This window comes from Solanum dulcamara, chromosome 2, assembly GCF_947179165.1.
Source record: "Solanum dulcamara chromosome 2, daSolDulc1.2, whole genome shotgun sequence".
Classification (NCBI taxonomy): Eukaryota; Viridiplantae; Streptophyta; class Magnoliopsida; order Solanales; family Solanaceae; genus Solanum; species Solanum dulcamara.
The window spans coordinates 31,134,781-31,145,672 of record NC_077238.1 but is presented as its reverse complement, the minus strand read 5'-3'; the positions used below and the strand labels follow the sequence as shown (position 1 = coordinate 31,145,672).

Here is a 10,892-nt window from a genome sequence, read left to right as displayed (position 1 = left end):
ATGCATATTTTGCCTATATTGTTTCATAATGTAGGGGCGGAAAACACTCACGATCATCCTAATCATGGTTAGAGTTACTCTAGATTCTCAAGTAGTTGGTAAGTCCTCATTCTATCGAGGACATGACTTTTATTCTTGTTATTTACTTGAATTTCTTCTTATTGTTCGGGTGAGGTAGGAGCTTGTCTGAATTCCATATCAAAGACTAGACTAGAGGCATGTTTAGACGGCTTTATGATGTAGTCTATTGTGGATGTCTATTGAGTTGATTTCCCTTAGTCTCACTCCCTTAAGTTGATTATTTTTGCTTATATCTTATTATCATGGTCTTTACTTTATGAATGCAATGTATGCTAAGATGTCTTGGTTAGGGTCCTTCACATCCCAATCGCTTTGTTACGGCTTGGCCCTAGTTTAGTTCGTGACAAGGACCTCCATCACAGAGATCATAACAGTTCGTGAAGGACAATACAGACTGTAATTCTGGGTCATGGTGAGGGACCTAAGATTATGGGCAAGGTTCTTTGCAAGGACTCCCACCATGAGACCCACCACAGTCCGTGATGGGCAATACGGCTCGTGGTGGTCGTGCGTGGTGATGGATGGACTAGGGACCTTACAAGGTTGTCGACCACAAAGAGCACCATGGTTCATGGTTGTCACGACCCAAGCCTAGGTCCTAGATATAACACGGTGAATGAGGAACCCAAAAGTTCCTCAAACAATCCTCTTAGCATTCTTTTAGCCTTTCATAGGTAATGACAATAAATAAACAAGAGAAAATCATAATAGTAAATTTTCAACTTATATATGTCCAACAATACATCTAGCTTTTAGATTTAACGGAGTTAAGACAAGTCCCTAGCTCACCCTCAATCATAATAGAAAGAAATGACATAGTAAGTGTCTAAAGGTCTCAATATATCATAAGCTAGAAAGATAAAGGAGTATATTCCCAAAACATGGGAACTCACCAAAAGTAGCCTTCAAATAAAATCTCAACTAGCCACGTGGAGGAGAATGAGAAGGAGAATCGGTCCCTACATGGTGATATCATGTAGGCAAAAGAGTATGTGTTATTACTTTGAATGTACTAAGTATGTAGGCATGCATTACAAAGTAAAACATTTAGGACATTTATAAGTTAAAGTACATAAATGAGTGCATGCATAAGAAATCATCTTGATAGCATTTAAATCATACATATGTGGATATATACATGCATGATTAATCATGTAAATAGCATTTGAAACATTTGTTTGTGGAAAGTTGACTATAACTAACATTAAGACAATATGAGCTATTACATGAAATCCAACATAACCTCCTAAGTTGGACAGGGAGTCTACATGCCTAGGGTAGAACTCTGTCAATTTTACATTCATTCTTTAACTATAACTTTAAGGGCTTTGGTGGATCCATTAGCCTAATCCTACAAGGGCTCTTATGTTGGCACCTAGTTAATAAGACAAGGGGTTACTACTAAGATTTCCTTACCGAATTCCACCTTAATGACCCATTCAGTGCTAAGTCAATCACACGGAATAGTTTAATACTTCAAATAGTCATAGCATATAGCTTGAGAATTCAAAACATCATATTTGATAGAATAGCTCATTAAAACCTTTGGTAATTCAAATATGCAAGAATTATCCTTATTGCATAAAGAATCCATCATTCATATCATTTTATCATTCTTTTATTTCATAAGACTCCCTTTTGATCATAGACATTGCTTTCATAAATATTCATTTGGAGTCAAAGTTTTCAAGTTAAAATTCATTGAAAACATACTAAAACCAGGTGGGTTCAAATCACTTCAACTTTCAAACATGAATGTAAATGAAATTATGCATAATAGTTGAAATCTATCAATTAAAAATCATGTTTTAAAAAACCCACCATGGAATTTTAAGAACCTTTAAAGAGCTAAATAGAGAAAATACTTGAAAAAACATCATATCATACATATGAAATCATTTTGCATCAAAATAGACCAATAATCATTAGTTTAACCATGAGTCATGTTATTAAGTAGAAATAAGAATTAACCATAAGAAAATCTTATTTGAAATCAAGAGATTTAGTTGAAAGAGTTTTGGACTCTGTGGGTAGAAGAACCCATGGATAAACACCCACATACCTTAGAGTAAAGCTTAAAGAAAATAAACATAATTTATCATATAATCAAAATCCTTTAGGCATGAGAGTGGAAGGAATACTCTCATTAAAGACTTACATACCTAGAATCCGAAGCTTTACTCAGAATCGAAGGACTTAATGAACACTTTTGAATCCTAGCCTTTTCTCCTCGCCAGAGTGTTTTGTGTACTATCCGAGTATATAAATCACCGGAATAGTATTTCTACACTACAAAGAACTAAAACTATATTTTGAGAATGAGTAAAAAAGTGTATAAAGAGAAGAGTTGTTTGAGAAAGCTTGATGAACAAAATGATGAAATAAGATGGGTATTTATAGATGTGAAGGAGGGACCTAACAATAACTAAAATAGTTATAAAGGAAAATTTGAAAATTTAATAGAGGATTATGATGTCATAGGTTATGTCAAATAGAGGACTATTGATATCAGGGGTGATGTCAAATGGATCTAGATCTTTCATGGTTGGTGAGATGAATCTTCTTATTTTACGGAATACCCTTTTTTTGGAGCTACGTTTGAAAAAGATAACTTCCTAATTAGGATTTTGTTTCTTCATATGAATTGTAGAACTAGCAGTATCCTTTCATGTCATTCAACAATCAATTGAATAGGATCATTCTATAGTGAGATATGATTTTTCTTCTACAAATACCCCATTTCATCACAACACCAGGTCTTGTAAAGATTAATTTATTTGACTTATTTAGCCTCTGAATCATAAGCTATATCTTTACAAAAGTTGTAGGTAATGATATTGGAGTTATTTTGAAATTTGAATCACCTAATTTAGACCATCATATGAAAAGTTATGCCCAAAATACAGAAGCGGTATAATTTTCATCGAGAATTGGAACACTATATACAACATTTATGGGGGATTGTTGTCCCTATCATGGACCCATACCTGCAGAATCGTGAGTTTCAAGACTTGCATTATGGTGGCCACTACAGCCCGTATTGAGGACCACGGCTCGTGGACTGAGCTCGTGGTGGCTACTTGGTGCAAAAGTTGAGATTTTTGCTAGGAACTTGTTTTGAACCTCGTTTTATGACTTTTCAACTTTCGAGGCCTTACAATATTTCCTCCTTGGGAACATTCGTCCTTGAATGGAACTCAAACTATCATTGATGGAATAGGAAATGAATATAGCAGTCCAACATGAATGCAAAACATCTCAAAAATGCATAAAACATGAAATCTTTAGTCTCAAGCTAAACCATGACTTTAAAACTCATTTCATGATCATAAATGCATATGAAAACATGGGAATGACTAAAACATATAGTTTGGGCTGAACGGATCATGAAGGAACTAAATACCTCAACTATATACGAAAGGAAAAATATGAGGATATCGTGACATCATATCGGCTTCGACTTCCTATGTAGCACCCTCAACCTCTTGGTTCCTCCATAACACTTTAACTGAAGCTATTTCCTTATTTCTCAACTCTTTAACTTGCCAATCTAATATCTCAATCGGGACCTCCTCATAGGAGAGACTCTCCCTTACCACAATGGTGTCCAATGGCACAATGGAGCTAGGATCACCAACAAACTTCCTCAATAAGGACACATGAAACACCGGATGCACCGATGCCAAATCAGAAGGCAAATCCAACTTATAAGCCACCTTGCTAATTCGCCTAAAAATCTAATATGGGCCAAAATAGGGGGGACTTAGCTTGCCTTTCTTACCAAAATACATCAAACCCTTTATTGGTGAAATTTTCAAGTAAACCCAATCATTAACCTCAAATTCAAGTTCCCTTCTCCTCACATCTGAATAGGACTTTTGTTGACTTTAGGTTTTTTTCAATCTCTCTCTAATAGTATGATCTTCTCCATAGCCTCAAATACCAACTCGGGTCCTATCAAAACAATTTCACCAACATTGAACCAACTGATAGGAGATCTACACCTCCTACCATAGAAGGCCTTAAATGGGGCATCTAAATGCTGAAATGATAATTATTATTGTAGGCAAACTCTATCAATGGTAAATGATCATCCTAATTACCCCCAAAATTTATAACATGTTCTCTAACATATCTTTTAATGTTTGAATAGTACGCTCGGTCTAACCATCCATCTGTGGGTGAAAAGTTGTACTAAACTTCACTTGAGTACCAAGACCCTTTTGGAAAGACCTCCAAAAATAGGATGTAAACTGAGTACCTCTATCCGAGATGATAGACAATGGAACACCATGAAGTTTACCAACTCTCGGATATACAATCTACCATAGTCCTCGATTGAATATGAAGTCTTAACAGGAAGAAAATGAGCTGACTTAGTCATTTGGTCAACAACCACCCAAATAGAATCATGTTGCCTATGACTATGAGGCAAACCTATAATGAAGTCCATATTCAAGGCTTCCTACTTCCAAGTAGGAATCTCAATATCTTGAGTCAAACCTCTCAATTTTTATGTTGAACTTTCACTTCTTGATAATTTGGACATTTAGCCACAAACTCTGCAATATCCCTCTTTATGCCATTTCACCAATATAGTTTTCTCAAATCACAATATATCTTTGTGGAAACCAGATAAATAGAATACCATGAACTATGAGCCTTGGACAATATCATTTCCTGTAAACCATCAACATCGGGAACATCTAATCGGCCTTGATATCTCTAAACACCATCTCCCCCTTGGAAGAAAGCCTCAATGGTTTTTTCGATAATCACTTTCTTCAATTCAACCAAATATGGATTATTATCTTGTTTTGCCTTAACATTCGCTAAAAAGATGTTTTACAACCATTTTGCACAACGACACTACCATCCTCGCAGTCAACCAAACGAACACCCAAACAGGCTAACCTATTAATATCCGAAACTACCACTTTCTTCTCATCCTTAATATGGGTAACACTGTTCATGGATATCCTACTAAGAGTAGTGGAAACAACATTTGCCTTTCTTAGATGGTATAGCACACTCATGTCAAAATATTTCAATAATTCAAGCCACCTCATTTGTCGAAGATTCAAATACTTTTGAGTGAACACATATTTCAAGATTTTATGATTGGTGAATATCTACATAGACACCATATAGACAGTGTCTCCACAACTTCAAAAATAATACAACACCCGCCAACTCAAATCGTGGGTTGGGTAATTCTTTTCATGAAGCTTGAGTTGCCTTGAAGTATAAGCTATTACTTTACCATTTTGCATTAGGAAACAACAGAGACCAATTCGTAAAGCATCACATGTCATGACCCAACCCCATAGGCTGTGACTAGAATCCGACCTGGACCTCCGTATACATATCTATCAACTATGGTCAAGTCGAACTATAGACATGCAGTGCATATAAATCAAGTGTAGTCAAACCAGACTACAAACAACACAACACTATGCATCAAAGCCCTATTGGGTGATAACATTTTTATAAACCTGTAGCCTCTTTCATTTGTATCATCTCATGAAAGGGCACGCAAGCTGACAAGGCTTCCATAATATAATAGCATATATCATACATCATGTAGACCCATCTAAATCAAACTGACATATACAACCCACATATAATTATCTACAAACCTCTAACAATATCAATGACAACATATGGTGGAACAGGGCCCCCGCCGTACCCCTGAATAGATAAAATAGTTCTATACATCAGTGGTCAATACCAAAAGCTAGGCTCCAATACAATGGAGCCTCTTCCAGTTGAGCTGAGATGAATCCTAAGCTGACGGACTCCAAAACATGTATCTGTACCTACAGGCATGAATGCAGCCCCCCTTCCGAGAAAAGGAAGGTCAGTATGACATATGTACTGAGTATGTAAAACATAACATAATACAAATAGAGGCATATCTGAAATAGAGAAGCAGGGGATAAAATATCAAATCAGAAACTGGTACCTGGAAAAGTAAAATTATGCATGCTCAAATTTCCAATATAGCCGGCCCTATCAGGGATTCGGTGAATCATATATGTAGTACCATCACCTCCTTATTACAACATATCATCATATCATCATATATATACATACGTACCCGGCCCTCTAGTGAGAGCGCGATGAATAATGCAGTAAATTATGCACGATTACTATTCCCGGCCAGGGCGAGATGAAAGAAGTGTTACAATATACACGAGTAGAGTAGTGAAAAATAAAACACAGTTTAAATCATTATTAGAGACTCAATGAATTCATCAGGTGAATCATCCCTGGAGATCAGGGCAGCAAGTATCTGACGTATACTCTCTAAATATCCCTAAGGACTATGTAAAAGAGAGTTTTGCAAATCTTAGACTTATACTAGTATGAAATATCTTATAGCAGTCCGAGCGTTGGTTATCTCAGAGCCTTTCCTTTTATAAAAAAGAGCTTAGTCGAATCAATCGTTACACAGTTATATAGAAGACTCGAGGAGTAGGAGTTTAACTACTTTAAAAGTCTTAACATCCAGAAGTGATTTAGAGTCCTGAAGTCATATTCAGAACCTAAGAGTGAAGTTGCCCCGAAGCTTTCATCATCCATAGCCTTCAATTAAGACATTCCAAAAGGAAGAGAAAAGATAGGCTTTACATACCTATGTCTAAAACATGCTAAGAGAGAGCTTCAAATACCTCTTACGAGTTACTTTTTATTCCGTTTTCTCATCGTACTTTGAACCTATTCAACATGAAAGTGATACAAATATCAACCACTCTTAGCTTTCCAGCACCTTAGGCTACACATAAGTATTCATAGAACTCAACCCTGCGCTTGTTTTCTTGACTAGTTCCTTAACTAGTTAAAGAGTTTACGGAAATCGGGCAGCACCTCCCCTATAATGTGCCCTATATGAATTTCCAATTCCACTCCTAATACCTACAGCCAACCAACAACCTGCAACATATGTTTAAGCAGTTCACATCATCAATATACAACATAATCTCCAAATGATTCATTCGAAGCACCCCTACCCCTTTTAGAACACATTTAGTCCCTAAAACAACACACCACACCCCTGCAGCAACATCTCACAAGAACAACACTTTACTTCGACGATAATTCAACTATAACGACTACAATTTGGATTGTCTTCAATGTCAAGCATTCCTATACCATTTTTATGTTCCCAGCCATAGAAAAGGCATATAATACACTCCATAACATCACCATAAATTCGAAACTAAAAGGATAAATCTTACCTTACCCGAAATTGGCCAAAACTGCCAAATTGTAACTCGGAACTTCTTCAAACGTGCTGAAATTGAGCGGCCTGTTTATGTCCCTTCTCCGCTGCCCCAAATTGGAATTTTTGGTTATCAAACACTATTATATAACCGTGGGACACCTAAAATAATCAATTTACAAAACGAAAGTAATAGGCTCACCTCCAAAGGGCCAAACCCGTAGCTCCCTCCTCTTATTCCTAGAGTTTTCGTTTCAACTTTCTCTTGTTTGTTTCAAGTGTAAAGCTAAAGTTATTGTTCTGTAGGCATCGTAAGATACATTTATACACCTCCACATTTTTGAAAAACACCGTAGATAATTAATTCATGGAGGAAAAATTAGAAACTTACCTTAATTTCTCCAAAACATGGCTGACTTTCTCTTCTTCTTCTCTCACATTTTCTTTCCTTCTCTTTGGCTGCTGTTTTGGCTAAGAACTGAAGTTCTTAGTCACAATACATAAATATGTAGGGTGGTTTAGGAGGTGACACGTGTCATCCTCTAAGGGTGACACGTGTCCAATCCTTATTGGACCACCATAACTATATAACCACTTAGGGGCTGCCATGTGGCAATAGGGTCCACCTCCCCCCAAGTAGGTGGGTCACCTACTTGACTCAAAGTAGGTGGGTCACTTTATTGCTTGAGGTGCTTTCACGTGTCACTCCTCCATTAGCTTCCATGTGTCATCTTTTTCCCTTCCTCGTGGGTTCGTAATCTCATCCTATTTTAAGAGCCTATGTAATCCATGCTACGTAAGCTTGGTATGTCCTCAAGTAGCTCAAGTATGTAATACTTCTAAGTTAGTAGCTTACGTAGGTAAGTCGAGTCCTACGACTCATCACTTGGCCTTCAATTCCTTACGGATTCTTATGACTCTATTTCCAACCTTCTCTACTATGGGGTATCACATTCTCTCTTCCTTAGAGTCATTTGATAGTGTCGTAGCATATCCGGCTCACATGATAATGTCTAAGGAACTTATAAGACATTTCGAGTTTAAAAGTGTGGGGTGTAACATCTTTCCACCCTTTAGAACATTCGTCCCTGAATGTTAAACAAAACATCCTTTAGCACCTTATACAAATCGTAGGGAGATTCTTTATTGTTTCCATAACACATACTACTATCCAAGTACTTAATATATGAATTTCAGGAGTTGGGGTTACCTGTAGACATCGGCAATAGGTGCGAATACTTTTTTTTCATGTTCTTTTCAGATTCTTCGGTCATTCTCTTTCTAGTTTTGGTTTTGCCACAGTATCTTAATGGAAGGCACGTCTTTAGTCTACGATCTTCTAGTTTGCCGATATAAGATGGTGATAGGTTGTTCCTCGTATGATTCCATTTTCTGGACATCATCTATGGAACATACTCCTGGTGGCTCACCAGTACCTTTACGAAACATTCTTATCTAATAGACTGGGCGTATAGTTTTCTAATCAAGTGGTAAGCTCAACTTATCGGCAACTTTTCCCACCTTATGAGCAACTTGACAAGATCCAATGTATTTTGGGTTAAGTTTCCTTTTTTGGGTGACCCTGTTATGAACATCCAATCATCAATTTGAACTTTGTATGTCGATGGAGATTATTTGTATATTATTTCTTCGACTCTAGGTTGCTAATACTTAGCTTGATCAATCATGTTGGGGCCCTTTAGCTTATTCTCTCTAACATTGCCCCATCTAATAGAGGACTTATACATCTTGCTCTACCAGTCTTGTACGGGGCCATTGGTATACTGGAGTAGTAGCTATTATGGTAGGCAACTCGATGAGTGATGGATAATCATCCCAGCTACCTTCGAAGTAAATCTCCCGGCTTGCGACATATCTTCTAGCGTCAAATAGTGCGCTCAGTCTGTTTAACATCTTGAGGGAAAATGTGGTAGTAAGACCTGTCTGTGCTCCTAATCTCTTCTTGGACTGATCTCAAGATGTTAATTATAATTCAAGTCCCTCTATTTGAGATATTAGTTGAGAAAGCCTCACGGAACCTTACTACCTCCTTGTCCTATAACTTCACCTAGTTCCAGCTGCATAGGTGGTCTTGCTTGAAGGCAAATAGGCTGATTCGTTAGACTTCTCGCAATAACCCGTATAGTACCCTACACTTGAAGAGTATAGCATAGGTGCGTAATGTCGTTGATAATTTGGGAATCCTTAGCCTCGTATAGTCCTTTTTTTTCCAAACTTTAACTAGCACTCCATCCTTTGGATTTTGCTTTTCAATCCTTAAAGTTTGCTGCCAAGTGGTGTCGAAATTCCCTCACCCACTGGCCCATATAGACATTCTGTTGTCTGCCTATCGTTAACTGGTACTATGTTGAAGAACTATGGTATGCAAGTGCGCCATCAGTTGGTAATCCACTAACCCTGCTTGTTTTACTTAAGCCCTTGTTACAATTGCCTTAACGTATCTTATAATACTCTGGGTACATAATCTCATATCGTTTCCCCGCCGCTAGTTCAGATTCTTCCATCTCGCGTGATCATACCAGCACTAATGTATTAAGTTCCATCAGAATTTAGAAGTTAAGCGTGCTTGGGTGAGAGAAATACTAGGATGGGTGACCTTTCTGGGAAGTCCTCGTGTCGCGTTTCATGGTAATCCTTGCAATAATGTGTGGGGCACTCAACTTAGTCCAAAATTTATCTTAGCATCGTCTCACTAGTCTTTATGTGTTGCCTTTCCCTTTCCTCTATTATCCTACAACCGGTATTGGGGTAGATCTTTAGTTTCACTACGACCATGTCCCTTTTTGGTCATTTTGGTTTAATTCCTCTTATTGTATTCCCTCATTTACGTATGCACCCATTCATTGGGGTTGGCTACTGAGTAACGCTAACGTTCGTTCATATAGTGACCTTTAGAGCCACTTTGAGTTCTGTCTATCATTAGCTGGCATAGTTTTAAAGGAATCTGACATATAAGCTTGCCAATCCTATATTAACCAGCTTGTCTTGTTCGTTTTATTTAAACCATTTCACAATTTTTCCTTACCCCCGTTTGTCACCTTCTTGACACATTCTCGTGTCATTCTTTATCTTTACGAGAATATGAGAGAGTGCAAGAAATACCTTGTCGCACTTCTTTCTATTTCCTTATTTACTCCTTGCTCATCTTATCTCCTACCATAAGAGTCTTGCTATTTCTTTTACTTGGTTATTTATTTATCGCAATATCATTTGCGATCAACTCTATAGCCAACATTTGGCTTTTGACCCAGCATGGTGTCATTATCCTTCGTAGTGTCTCTTGAGTTATTCGATAACCTTTTATTGCTATACCCTTTTCTTTTCATACGCATTCACCTTCTAGCATTACGTCATTCAAGGTCTTGTGGAAAACTTCTTAACACTATCTTGCATAGCATTCTGTCTTCTATCCAATTATTAACGACTTCCAGATCTTTCTAACTTGGTTCAACAAAGGATCGTATTGAAGTTTAAGCATCCATCTCAAATATGTTGCCATATCAATTGCCTCCATCTTAACCTTGCAGTTTTCTCACTTGCTTCCCCTCTTTAGAGGGTACTTATA

At 37.3% G+C, this 10,892-nt stretch overlaps 1 pseudogene; it reads left to right on the top strand.

Annotated features, from left to right (window-relative positions):
• Nucleotides 1–9,832: 9,832 nt before the first annotated feature.
• LOC129881285 (5S ribosomal RNA) lies at nucleotides 9,833–9,952 on the top strand (annotated as a pseudogene).
• The last annotated feature ends 940 nt before the right edge of the window (nucleotides 9,953–10,892 follow it).